This window comes from Pituophis catenifer, unplaced genomic scaffold (assembly GCF_029215685.1).
Source record: "Pituophis catenifer annectens isolate HBS135680 unplaced genomic scaffold, rPitCat1.0.hap2 SCAF_5, whole genome shotgun sequence".
NCBI lineage: Eukaryota > Metazoa > Chordata > Lepidosauria > Squamata > Colubridae > Pituophis > Pituophis catenifer.
This window is the reverse complement of record NW_027256885.1, coordinates 57,220,043-57,234,380: the sequence shown is the minus strand read 5'-3', so window position 1 is coordinate 57,234,380 and position 14,338 is coordinate 57,220,043.

Sequence of the window (14,338 nt, the reverse complement as noted above, 5' to 3'; positions counted from 1 at the left end):
AGGAAAGAAAAGACAGAGGTGGTAGGTTTGAGGAGAAAGATTGCTGTACAATAAAAAAGATGAAAGGAAAGAAAGCCAACCCCAAACAAATATAAAGATGTTAAGATAAAGAATGAATTGTTAAACTTTAAAGAATAAAAGAGAACAAATATGAATAAATAGCAATAATTAGAAACACACATACAAACATACAACGTATTTTCTTTGAACAGAGTATTTGGCTGGTTCACAAATTTAAACAGTTGTAGGAGGTTAGCACCCACCCCTTTCCTAGAAGAATTAAATATTTTGGGAAATATTAAAAAGGCAGAATATTATATTTCCCTGGATGAGAAATGGAGAAGCATATTTTACAGACAAAGCAGCTCCCACCTTCCTGGCCCCCACCCTTTGTTAATGGGCCAGAGGCAGAAAGTCAATCCTTTGTCAAAGGACATTTGCAACACAATAGCAACAGAAACTAACACAATCGGCCCCATCTAGCAACCGAAACTCACCACACGTGACCTGGGAAGCATGTGACCTGGGAAGCACATGTGACCATCAGCCAGCAAGGCTAGCTAAGACCCTCACCCCCTGGGAGTCTGACAACCAATCAGGATACTCTTTCGGGGCCCCAAGAAATGCAAAGCCAGAGAGAGCATAAAAACCCGAAGATTTACTGTATCTGCCCCTTTTCTGTTCAGGAACTCAAGCCATGTGATCCTGTCCACCATTAAACCATCTTTCCAAGCAGTCTCCATGTTTCCAGTGTCTTTTCTCCCACTTGGAGCAGAACCCAGAAGGATATTTCTTCCAACACAGTGTTTAGTCTTTTCAATTAAATTTACAATTTCTATATTTCCTTTTTACCATATTTATTCCTCATCTATTTTTTTTAAAAAAACAATATTACCCTTCATCCTCATCTCTAATCTTAATCAAATTCAATTTTTCCCTTCTATTCTATATTATACCCCTTCGCATTGTCATCTATTTTTATATCCATCCTCACATTGGTTAATTATGTAATTATGTAATACAGTTGTTTAATACAAATTCAACATTTTAATATAAATCAATTAGTTATATAACTATCTTTTTTGTATATTAATCAATATGAACATGAATATTCCAATTATTTCCATGCAATCCAATTTCTTACAAATCAATTAATTATATTTACCAATAATAATAAACCAAATAATTTCCCCCATATATTCCTCCAAACCACAACTTAACCATTTCTGCTTTCAACACAATATACAATTAATAGTATCTCAATTATTACAATTCCCTAGTTAAATAGAGCTTTTTTTCTTTTGTGTTTTAAAATCTTGAACCTCCTCTTTTGCCCTAAATTTCCCATTGTTTGCAGTTTTGCACCTACTTTTTTTGGTGAGGAAAAAAAAAGAAAAAGAAATCTCTCTGCCTCATTTTGTCACGTTGCAGCAAAGACCCTGCTTTACTTTCAATTTCGCTTTTTCAGCATAGCTAGGGGAAAAAAAATCTGCTCCAGGAATTTACCTCTTTGCAGCTAGCTAGCAACAGAGCCCTCCGCAAAACAGCTGAGAGCAAATCAGCCGAGAGTCCAGAGGCTGGTCAAATCAACTTATGGTAATTAACCTATGCTGAAGCTGAAAGGGGCTGTTTTTTCTATTTTTGCAGGCACTGGTCTATTCATTTGTTTTCTTTTAACACTGATCAGCTGTAGGGTGGCTCTTTGAAGCCCCGCGGCAAGAATTTAAAGTTTTTTTCCCTCTCGCCATCAGCTGGGACTCCGGAGGCAGCAATAGATTGGGAGTGGGCGGGGTAAGCGAACGGCAAACGGCGATCCAACAGAGGCAGAGAGTGAGGGTGAGTGAAGGCGTGGGAGGGGGCGAGAGAGGGCTTTGGCGACCCCTGTGAAATGGCCGTTCGACCCCCAAAGGGGTCGCAACCCCCAGGTTGAGAACCGCTGCTTTAAGTGCAAGCGGTTACAGTTTGGAGTCAGCATTGCCCCAGGGCTGTTCCAAAGCCTGATGGAATGCCTATTACAAGGGATTGAAGGAGTTGTCCCATATTTCGACGATGTGCTCATCTCGGCAGGGAATTTAGACCAGCTACAGCAGCGTTTAAGAGAAGTACTATCTAGATTCCAAGAAGTGGGGCTAAAAGTAAAAAGGAACAAATGCAACTTGGTGGAAAAACGACTAGAATTCCTGGGCTACTTAATAGATGAATCAGGGATATGACCCACTCTGGGGAAACTGAGGGCCATTAAAGAAGCACCTACACCAAAAAACAAAATGGAGCTGTAGGCTTTCCTCGGATTACTGAACTTTTATAATATTTTCCTACCGCAGAAAGCCACAACTGCTGAACCTCTCCACTGGCTACTGGACAAAACAACGGAATGGAGGTGGGGGAAACAAAGAACGGCATTAGAAGAAATAAAAAAACTATTAACATCAGACAGAATATTGGTACAATACAGCGGAACATTGCCAATCAGGCTGACTTGCGACGCGTCACCTTTCGGCATTGGAGCTGTACTGAGCCACTGCATGCCAAACAGAAGAGAAGCCCCCATCGCATTCTATTCCCGAACATTGTCCAAGCCAGAAAGGAACTACAGCCAATTAGATAAGGAAGCGTTGGCTGCAGTAGCCGGAATAAAGAGGTTCCACAAGTATTTGTATGGCCGGAGATTCAAACTCATCACCGACCATAAACCACTACTTGGCATCATCGCCGGAAACAAACCCAGTGTTGTGGCTCCGTTACCTGAGTCTGTGTCATCGTCAGGAGAGGACTCTGAGAGTGAAGGAGAGGAGTTGGCAAGGCCTCCCTCTCCAGGATCCTCCTCTCTGGCAATGCCTTCGGTGTCCGCCGAAGGGCAAGAGATAGGGCCGGGGCCAAGCATGTCCACGCAGCCACAGGTGGACAGTGATGAGGGAAATGAGTCTTGGCTGGATCCTCGGCAGTGTCGCAGAGATAAGCGCGCGCAACAGAAGAAAAGGCGTGCCAGAGATTAAGCTGAGTCACTGGACCACACCCCACAGGGTATAAAAGGGGGTGAGGTGGCCATTCAGACTCTGTGACGGACAAAACTAACTACTATCGAGTCACATTGCATCTTTGGAAACAACATTATGGGCCTTGGATTTATTTTACGAACTGGACAATTCTTGACTGTGTGTATTTTGTTTAATGAGTAAAGTTCTTGGCAAGCAGCTACTGGGTTGCTGCCAAGCTTCTTATCGGAAGAATTGGTTGTCTGCCAGTTTATTTAACCCCCAGCTGTCTGTTTGTGTGCGTGTGTGAGACGGGGACAGAACACCCACACCTCCCATACTATCACCAAGAATGCTCCGTTGGATAGAGTTCCTAACAGCCTATGATTACCAGCTGAACTATAAGCCCGGGAAGACGATTGACCATGCTGACGCACTCAGCAGATGCCCACTTCCAGAAACAGCAGAAGACCCAGCTCCAGCATCAACCACACTACTGATTGAAACGATGGAAAGTGCACAGATCTCCGCTGCAGACATCACGAGAGCCACAGCAAAAGACAAAACTCTGGTGCGCGTTTTGAACTGGATCTGGAAGGGATGGCCAGAAGCGAACGTGGACACAGAATTCCAACCATTCAAATCAAGACAGACCGAGCTGTCGGGATTGAAAGGGTGCATATTGTGGGGAGACAGAGTCATAATTCCCGGGGTGCTAAGGCAGGACATTTTAAACATGTTACACGAGGGGCACCTGGGAATCGTGAAGATGAAAGCATTGGCAAGAAGCGACGTGTGGTGGCCGGGAATGGATAAGGAGATAGAGGCATGGGTGGCAACCTGCACACCCTGCCAAGAATCACGACCAGCACCACACACTGCACCCACACATGATTGGGAGAACCCAGGAACACCCTGGTCGAGAATACATATAGACTTTGCGGGGCCATGCCAGGGCAACATGTTCCTGATAATAGTGGATGCATTCTCCAAATGGCTAGAGGTATACCTAATGCCATCTACAACCACGGAAGCCATCATCTGAGTTTTAAGAAGATTGTTTGCAACACATGGGCTGCCCGACTTGTTGGTGTCAGACAATGGGCCCCAGTTCATGGCTAATGCATTCGAGATGTTCCTGGCCAACCAGGGAATCCAACACGCATTATCTGCACCGGGAAAACCATCCACGAATGGGCTTGCTGAAAGGATGGTGAGAACAAAGGAGACTTTGGCAAGGCTGGGGCCCGGAGACATGCAAGCCAAAATAGACAAGCTGCTGACCATCCAGCACATTACACCGAGCGCATCCACACACCGAAGCCCAGCTGAATTATTAATGGGGAGGAAGTTACGATCCCCATTAGACAGACTGCACCCACAGTACAGCACGGAAAAACCAACCGACTCCACGAGCAGGATCCGGCAATTCCAAGTGGGGGACAAAATCTACGCTAAGAACTTCAGCGGTAACCCCCTATGGATACCGGGAGAAATAACCCAAGTCACAGGACCACTGTCTTACAGATTACAGACAGAGGATGGCCGACAGTGGAAGTGGCACGTCGACCAGATCAGAGCCTGAGTGACCAGAAACGAACAAGGCCCACCAGAAAACGCCCAAGAGCAAAGGAAGGAAAAATGCACAGAAAGGAACCAGACCCTACCACAGGCACAAATATAAGACAGCACAGGAAAAGACTCAAACCCGAGAAGAGACAGCGGACACTTACCTGAAGTCCGGGAGGAAGAGCCGAACACCAGTAACAGTCCACCATGTCGGCCGGGGGAGGAAGGAAATAACATCCAAAGAAATAAGTCCACACCAGCGAGCGAGTTCGAGAGAGTTCCGGAGGCAGAGCCAGCAGAGCCACAGAACTCAGCCTCTCACTCCAAGAACGCTGGGACGACTGATCTGCGCAGGTCTAGTTGCGCATCGAGACGACCCGCCTACTTACGTGACTACGTATCCTAGAGACTTCAGGATTGGTTATGCTAACTAGAGGGGAGGGGTGTTGAGTATTGAATGGCAGATTTGAACGGACCAATCAGAAACGGGAGTGGGAAATTCAGAGCAACATCAGTGGCTGAAGCCGCAGACAGCTCCTAGCATAAAAGGAGCTGCCGTGGCCAGCAATCTCCATTGCGATTTACGGAGCTAATAAAAGTGTTTGATTCTACTACGTGTCCGGTCCTTCCTGCGCCCACGACTTAACAAAAATCATTATAAAATTCTCTACCGTTGGCACTTAGCCCCAGCAAGGCTGGCTAAAATGTACCCAAACCTAAGCCCAAAGTGCTGGAAATGTAACCAACACCAAGGTACCTTCTTTCATGCCTGGTGGCTATGTCCTGAAGCGAAAAAGTACTGGACCAAGATACAAGGTTGGCTACAAGGCCTAATAGATTGTCAAATTGAGCTAAATCCGGAAACATTTCTCCTGGGAATATTAAAAACTAAATTTGATAAAAAAAATACGATATCGAATCCTACATATATTAACAGTAGCAAGAATTGTGTTCGTGCAATATTGGAAGGAACGCAATTTACCACCAGAGGGACTGATCATCCAGAAAATATATGACTGTGCCGAAATGAATAAACTTACCCTAGAATTAAAAGAAAAAGATGATTCGGAATACTATGAGGTTTGGGGAAAATGGTATAGGTGGATAGACAATAGAAATAAAAATGGGTAATATATACAAGGAAGTTGAGGATTTGACTTTAAATGTATAAATACATATATAATGTATATATTACATGAAGTGTTAATCCAAAGTATACAAAAATGACACTGTCTGTTTGACTATGTACTAGAGTTATGTAAAAGAAAAACTACAATAAAAATTATTTTAAAAAAACAACCTTTATTTGTTAAACATATTCCTAAATATTTTATTTTTTGTTGTTGTTTGGATACCCATTTTGTCTTGTAATTCTTTCTCCTGCTGCTTGGTAAGGTTTTTTGTTAGTGTCTTTGTTTTGAGTTTATTAATTTTAAGTCCCGCTACTTTTCCATATTCCTCTATTTGCGTTATTAATTTGGGTCCTGACAGTATTGGTTGTTCTAAGATGACGACCAGGTCGTCAGCAAAGGCTTGGACTTTATATTCCTCTTTTTTTATTTTCAATCCTTGACTGCACTGATTGGAATGTTTTTGAAAGTACATCTGCAGACTTAGATGAACTCACAGAGACTGTAACATCATATGTCAGCTTCTGTGAAGACCTATGTGTACCCACCAGGAACTTGCGAATATACAGTAACAACAAACCTTGGTTCACAGCTAAACTTAAGCAGCAGCTACGTCGTTCCAAAGAGGAATCCTACAGAAAAGGTGATAAAATGCTGTACAATCAGGCCAGAAATGTATTAACAAGGGAGATCAGAGCAGCAAAAAGAAGCTACTCTGAAAAGCTAAGGAATCAGTTCTCAACAAATGAACCAGCAAACATGTGGAAAACTCTTAAAAATATCACCGGCTATGGCAAACCTCCTTCCCAGGCTGAAGGAAATCAGCAACTGGCAGATGACCTGAACGTGTTTTACTGCAGGTTTGAAAGGAAACTACAGCCACCTATCTCCACAACCCCCATCTTAGACACACCAACAACAGCCAAGCCTCCTACAACTGACCCCATCCCATTGGGTTCACAACCCCTAGTGATCACAGAAAAGGAAATGCAAGACCTATTTCACAGACAAAAGCCAGGGAAAAGCTCCAGGCCCAGACAAGATAACTCCTTCTTGCTTAAAAGTCTGTGCTGACCAATTGGCTCCCATCTTCACCCATATATTCAATAAATCACTAGAGATGTGCTATGTTCCTTCTTGCTTCAAATGCTCTACTATCATCTCAGTGCCGAAGAAGCCCACCATCAAGGAACTGAATGACTACAGACCAGTTGCTCTAACATCTGTAGTCATGAAAACCTTTGAAAGGCTAGTGCTGTCCCACTTGAAAACCATCATGGATCCGCTGTTAGACCCCCTGCAATTTGCATACCGAGCAAATAGATCGACAGATGATGCTGTTAATATGGCTCTGCACTACATCCTACAATACCTTGAATCTCCAAAGACCTACGCAAGGGTCCTCTTTGTAGACTTTAGTTCAGCATTCAATACCATCATTCCATACACACTTCTAACTAAACTAAACCAGCTACAGGTACCTGAACACACTTGTAAGTGGATCATAAGCTTCCTAACAAACAGGAAGCAGCAGGTGAAGCTAAGCAGAATCGCATCAGATACCTGTACAATTAGCACAGGGCCCCCCGAAGGCTGTGTGCTCTCTCCACTTCTCTTCTCTCTGTATACCAATGACTGCATCTCAAACGATCCATCTGTTAAACTACTGAAGTTCGCAGATCACACAACAGTGATCGGTCTCATTCGAGACAATGATGAATCTGCATACAGACGGGAGGTTGAACAACTAGCCTCGTGGTGTGACCGAAACAACCTGGAACTGAACACACTCAAAACCGTAGAAATGGTGGTAGACTTTAGGAGAAACCCTTCCATACTTCCACCTCTCACAATACTAGACAACACAGTATCAACAGTAGAGACCTTCAAATTTCTAGGTTCTATCATATCTCAAGACCTAAAATGGACACCTAACATCAAAAACATTCCGTGATGTCTAAGTGCCTGGAGGCGGTACGGGTCTGGATGGGTAGGAACAGGCTCAGGCTCAACCCCTCCAAGACAGAGTGGCTGTGGATACCAGCATCCCATGATCTAGCTCCCCCATCACTGTTGATGGGAGGGGAGTGTCTTGCTCCCTCGGAAAGGGTTCGTAATCTTGGCGTCCTTGATTCACGGCTGTCTTTAGTGGACCATCTAACGGCCGTGACAAGGGGGGCATTTGCACAGGTTCGCCTGGTGCGCCAGTTACGCCCTTTTCTAGACAGGAACGCCCTCCGTACGGTCACTCATGCTCTCATTATCTCTCGGATTACTGCAATGCCCTCTACATGGGGCTGCCCTTGGGGTGCACCCGGAGGCTCCAACTGGTCCAGAATGCGGCCACGCGAGTAGTTACGGGTGCGTCCCGCTATTCCCATATAACACCTCTATTGCGTGAGCTGCACTGGTTGCCGGTGGTCCTCCGGATCCTCTTCAAGGTGCTGGTACTCACCTATAAAGCCCTTCATGGCATGGGCCTGGGGTATTTGCAGGATCACCTCCTACTGGCCTCCCACCGCCCAGTGCGCTCACATAGGGCTGCCCTCCTCCGGGTCCCCTTGGCCACACAGTGTCGGCTGGCGGTCCCCAGGATGAGGGCGTTCTCTGTGGTCGCACCGACCCTCTGGAATGGGTTGCCCACCGGGCTCCGGATGGCCCCCGACCTCCGCACCTTCCGTGCCGACCTAAAGACATGGCTCTTTCAGCAACTTCCCTGATCTGCCGTGGATTTTAACTTGGGGATTTGGGGATTTTAAATTGGTTTTTAATATTATTTAATCTTTATCTATTTTTTTTTATTGAAAAAGTTTTTCAAATACAATTTTTTCCCCCCTTTCCCCCCCCCTCTCCCCCTCCTCCCTAACCCCCCCTCACCCTCCCCTCCCCCCATGGCTTCTTCAAGATAAAATCATTGATATCAAGTTAAATAATACTTTACCATCCTTTTACACCACCCCCACATGCTAACCATTTCTTTCTAACATTGTTATTATATCCCCCTTATACTATACATTTCAAAGCAACCTTCAGCTATAAAACTTTATAATAATTCCTAATTTGGCATTTATTCAACTCATAATCTACCCATTTCCTCCACCCCCATACATATATCTCTTAATTCAAATCTTTTACATATATTTATATCTAAACATAACATCCCTTTTACTAAGCTAAACAATCAGTAACCTAACCTATCTCCACCCATTTTGCTACAGGTCTACCATACATAATATTTTAATATCTTCATACTTCTGCCCACACCACTTAAAAATATTTCCATATATAAACAGAATCCTCAAATGACTTTAAGTTTGTAATCCATATAATATCTTCTGTAATGTCTTTCAGCTAGATTATTAATTCCATCGCCCATGTTAGGGTAACATCAAGTTCTGTTTCCAACAGTATATTCAATATCTTCAATTACCATCTGCCCCCATCAGTAATGAATGTTGTCGTATATAAAAAACCACCCGAGTGACTTTATATTTATATTCCATATAATATCTTCTGTAGTGTCTTTCATCTAGATTATTAATTCCAACCACCGTGTTAGGGTAACAACCAGATCTTCTGCATGCCCCACCATAATTCTCGTGCCTTATAGCTCAACATATACGTAATCCATTTTACAAAGAGTTCAAAATAGAAAGTTCCAATCCACTCAGTTAGAGGCCTTCTTCCACATCCCTAAGGCACAGCACTGCAGAGATCTGTCATTCTTCTCAAAATAGTACAAGCCAATAATTTGCCTCTGCTATATTTTCATATATCAACCATCCATAAATCCCGCTTATTATATTTAATCGTCTCTTGAGTAACTGGCATTAGACTGTTGTTTAGTCTAAAATTTTTTAGTTTTGTAAGACCTGCTTCTTCTTTTCTTAACTTTTTGTGGTTTAGATCTCCATCCTGGTTGCCTTTCTAGGACTTGTATATCAGCTGATTGATTTCCATGCTTGTCTGTAACTTGATGAAACATCGCATTAAAATCCAAAGCCGCCTCTCTTGTATTTGTAAGTAATCCAGCTATAACCTTTAAAGGAGAATCCAAAAGCGACTCGTCCAAAAGGACCTCTGTGACTTGTTTTTCCATTACCTCCATCTCCATCTGCTTAGCCTGGGTTTCAGTCTCTTGTTCATTTTGCATTTCTTTATTCCCCTCCTGTGTTCCTAACACTGATGGCATACATGGAGATGTTAAATCCATTTTAAGAACCTTGTAGTAAAATTCTTCCACTTTTTCAACAGTATTTAATTGATATCTTTCTCCTTGGTATCTCAATATTATACCAACTGGAGCATCCCACCTGAATGGGATGTTTTGTTTCTTTAGCTCAGTCACCAAAAATCCAAATTCCTTTCTATCTTTCAACATCTTGGACGGCAGCTCTTTATATATCCAAATCTTCCTTCCATTCAGTTCTAGAGTGGAGTTAAAAGACTTTTGCACAATATCATTTCTTATTCCTTTATCTGTAAAGTAAATCACCACATCTCTAGGCAACTGCCTTTGCTTTGCAACCCAGGAATTTACTCTGTAGGCCTTATCAATCTTACAGGATACCTCTTCAGGACTAACCTTTAAAATCACAGCCAGAACTTCAGCAGACATCTTTCTCAAATCATCTCTTTTATTTTCCTGTAATCCCCTCATTCTGACCGCAAATTCCATGGACCTGTATTGCATCATTATAACTTCTTTTTCAATCCTTTGTTTTATATTATCTGCATTGTAAGTCTCGTGATCAGCTTCCTTTTTAGACTTTACTTCTGAGCTATTGTCTTGAATATTTATCAAATCATTTTCAATTCTTTGTATTTTATTGTCCAAATTATAAATCTTATGATCAACTTCCTCCATTTTAGACTCTAGTTCTAAATTCATCTTTATCCATCTTTATGACTATTTCTGAAAAAGTTTTCAAAGCTGTTACAAACTGTTGTTTCAAATTGGCATATTTTTGTTGTACCAACTCTTTAATTTCCTGCCTGAATTTTTCAAGATTCTGGTTCACAATCTCATCATGTCTTGCCATCTCCTCCAAGACAAATTCTTTTAAATTAAAACCATTCTTCTGAGTCTGCAAATTCAAAACTTGTTAATATGGTTTGTAAATGGGGGAAACCCCCCCCCCCGCTGCTTGTTTGTCTGGCTTTATCAGTTTTAACGCCATCCTGCCACACAGACAGACTCTTTTTAAAGAAAAAGACTTCTCTCCAAACAGTATCAATATCAAATCTCCAAGAAGAAAGAAACAGAGTAGAAATTTTTCTTTTCAATTCTAGCCAGTGCTATTATTTCTGCTACTTTGTAACTTGTTAAACTATTCAGGCGGAAGGACTTTCACTTTCTTCTTTCTTCTTCTCAAGCCTCAGTCAGTCGCCATTTTAAACTTTTTTTCCCCTCTTTTCTTCGCTTTTAAAATCACTTATAAAATTGTTAGAAATACTTGTGATTTAGGGTCCAAAATCCGGATCTCATCCTATTTGTTTAAACAATCTGTTGATTTCCATTGAATGGATTGGTCCCGTCGCCTGGCTCTGCAAGAAGCAGAGTTCTCCCGAAGCCTGGAGCAGCGGCGAGCAGAATAGGGAGCCTCATCCTGCTTCGTCCCCAAGAGTAAAACAAAAACTCTGGGGACTTCGCAGAGGGCTCTACCTGCCCTCGCCGGCTCTATCTCACATTTCCTTAAGGAAATGGAGTTTTTCGAGCCGCCTTTCAGCTGTAAAGGCGGCTCTTTACGGGCGACGGGGCTGGCGGTCTCGAAAGACCGTCTGACGGCGATGGAAGCCAAACCGGAAGCCTTAATCTTTATCTATTGTCGGGTTGTTTTATTGTTGTGAGCCGCCCCGAGTCTTACGGGAGAAGGGCGGCATATAAATCTGACAAACAAACAAACAAACAAACAAATAAATAAATAAAAACATCATCAAAAAAGCACAACAAAGAATGTTCTTTCTGCGCCAACCCAGGAAGCTAAAACTGCCCATGGAGCTGCTGATACAGTTCTACAGAGGAATTATTGAGTCTCTCATCTGTACCTCTATAACTGTCTGGTTTGGCTCTGCAACCCAACAAGACAGACACAGACTTCAGAGGATAATTAGAACTGCAGAAAAAACAATTGCTACCAACCTGCCTTCCATTGAGGACCTGTATACTGCACGAGTCAAAAAGAGGGCTGTGAAAATATTTACAGACCCCTTGCATCCTGGACATAAACTGTTTCAACTCCTACCCTCAAAACAACGCTATAGAGCACTGCACACCAGAACAACTAGACGCAAGAACAGTTTTTCCCTGAATGCCATCACTCTGCTAAACAAATAATTCCCTCAACACTGTCAAACTATTTACTAAGTCTGCACTACTATTAATCTTCTCATCGTTGCCACCACCCATCTCCTTCCACTTATGACTGTATGACTGTAATTTTGTTGCTTGTATCCTTACGATTTATATTGATATTGTTTCCTGATTGCTTATTTGTACCCTATGACTATCATTAAATGTTATACCTTATGATTCTTGACAATGTATCTTGTCTTTTTATGTACACTGAGAGCATATGCACCAAGACAAATTCCTTGTGTGTCCAATCACACTTGGCCAATACAAAATTCTATTCTATTCTATTATTTCGTTTTCACTTCTAATTTTGTTTAACAGTATCTCTAGTGTTAAGATAAATAGTAAGGGGGATAGAGGACAGCCCTGTCTCGCTCCTTTTGCTATTGTGAATTGTTCGGTAGTGTCCCCATTTATTGCTATCCTTGCCGTTTGATTTGAATATATTTTTTTTTACCATCTTTACAAATTTATTGCCAAATTTCATATTTTCTAATTGTAAAATAAGGAATCTCCTATTTAAGTTATCGAAGGCTTTTTGTGCATCCAAAAATATTAATGCCTGTTGTGACTCCGGCCCCGGAGGCTGATTTTTCTTCGCATGCTGAGTCGGAGGATGATATGGAGGAAGCTGGCACGAGCTATGTGCCAGAGGGGCCGTCTTCACTGGTGAGTCAGCAAGAACTGACAGTTGCTGACGTGCCTCTGGACCCCAGCCAAATTGAGGAGGAAACAGAGGCCGGTAACGAGGAGGGGGAACCCTTATTGGATGCAGGAGAGAGATGTAGGAGACGTCGTAGAGAACAGCTATTGCCACGTCCCAAAAGGTGTGGTCAGGAGACGTAGGGCCACACCCTACAAAGTATAAAAGGTGTGGTTGGGCCGGAAAGGCGCGGTGAACAATTTGTTGGTGTTTTGGAGTTTAGAACTGCTAGTTTTGAGTTTTGAAAAGGAGTGCATTCCTGCATTAGCCTGCTGGCCATCTGTCAAGACCTCTGGAACATTGCCGGTAACTACTGAACTGATATACTTTTGAAAGAGAACTGTTGGGCCAGCTTCAATCTCTCTAGCCTGCGTTTGTTATTGCTGGGCTATTTGAGCTTCTGCAAGGCCACTCGTGGGAGGGGACAGAACAATGCCAATTGTTTATCTGGATTTGTTTCATAATATTCTAATACATCAATTATAATTCTCATATTGTTTTTTATTTGCCCTTTTGGCATAAAGCCATTTTGATCATACTTTTTCACATACTTTTTCTTGCAACTGTACATGTCTCAATTTTGCTCAGGCTTTAGCTGTTGGACAGATGGCCTCACATTTGACTCTAGAATACTTTGGTATACAGAGGAGTTCATGGTCAACTTAACGACTGCAAGGTGCCCATGTCCTGTGGCTGCAAAACAAACCCAAATCATCACTTCTCCACCACCCTGCTTGATGTTTGGTATGAGATATTTGTGCTGATATGCTGTGGTTGGTTTTTGCCAAATATAGCACTGTGCATTATAATAATAGCACTTAGACTTATATACCACTTCACAGTGCTTTACAGCCCTCTCTAAGCGGTTTACAGAGTCAGCATAATGTCCCCAACAATCTGGGTCCTCATTTTACCAACCTTGGAAGGATGGAAGGCTGAGTCAACCTTGAGCCGGCGAGACCCGAAATGCCGAACTGCTTGCTGGCAGCCAGCAGTCAGCAGAAGTAGCCTGCTGTACTGCATTCTAACCACTGCGCCACCACGGCTCTTATGGCCAAACAGCTCCCCTTTGGTCTCATCTCTTCAAAGGACAGTATTCCAGAATTCTTGTGATTTGTTCAGGTGCAACTTTGCAAACCGAAGCCATGCTGCCATGTTCTTTTTAGAGAGAAGAGGCTTTCTCCTGGCAACGCTTCCAAACAAACCATACTTGTTCAGTCTTTCTAATTATGCTGTCATGAACTTTAACATGCTAACTGTGGCCTGTAGAATCTAAGATAGTTGATTTTTTGCATTTTTTCTGAGCACAGTCTGACCTTGGGGTGGATTTGCTGGGACGTCGACTCCTGGGATGATTGGCAACTGTCTTGAATGTTTTCCACTTATGAATAATCTTCCTCACTGTAGAATAAGTCCCAAGTCGAAAAATATTCAGTTTCTTTCTTTTCCTTAATAATAAGTGTTAGCTTATCCATTTCTGCACATTCTAACATTTTTTTAATCACATTTTCATCTGTTGGGATCTCTTCATTTTTCCATTGTTGTGCAAATACTATTCTAGTTAAAGTCAATACATGTAAAATCAAATATACATTCCCTTTATTGT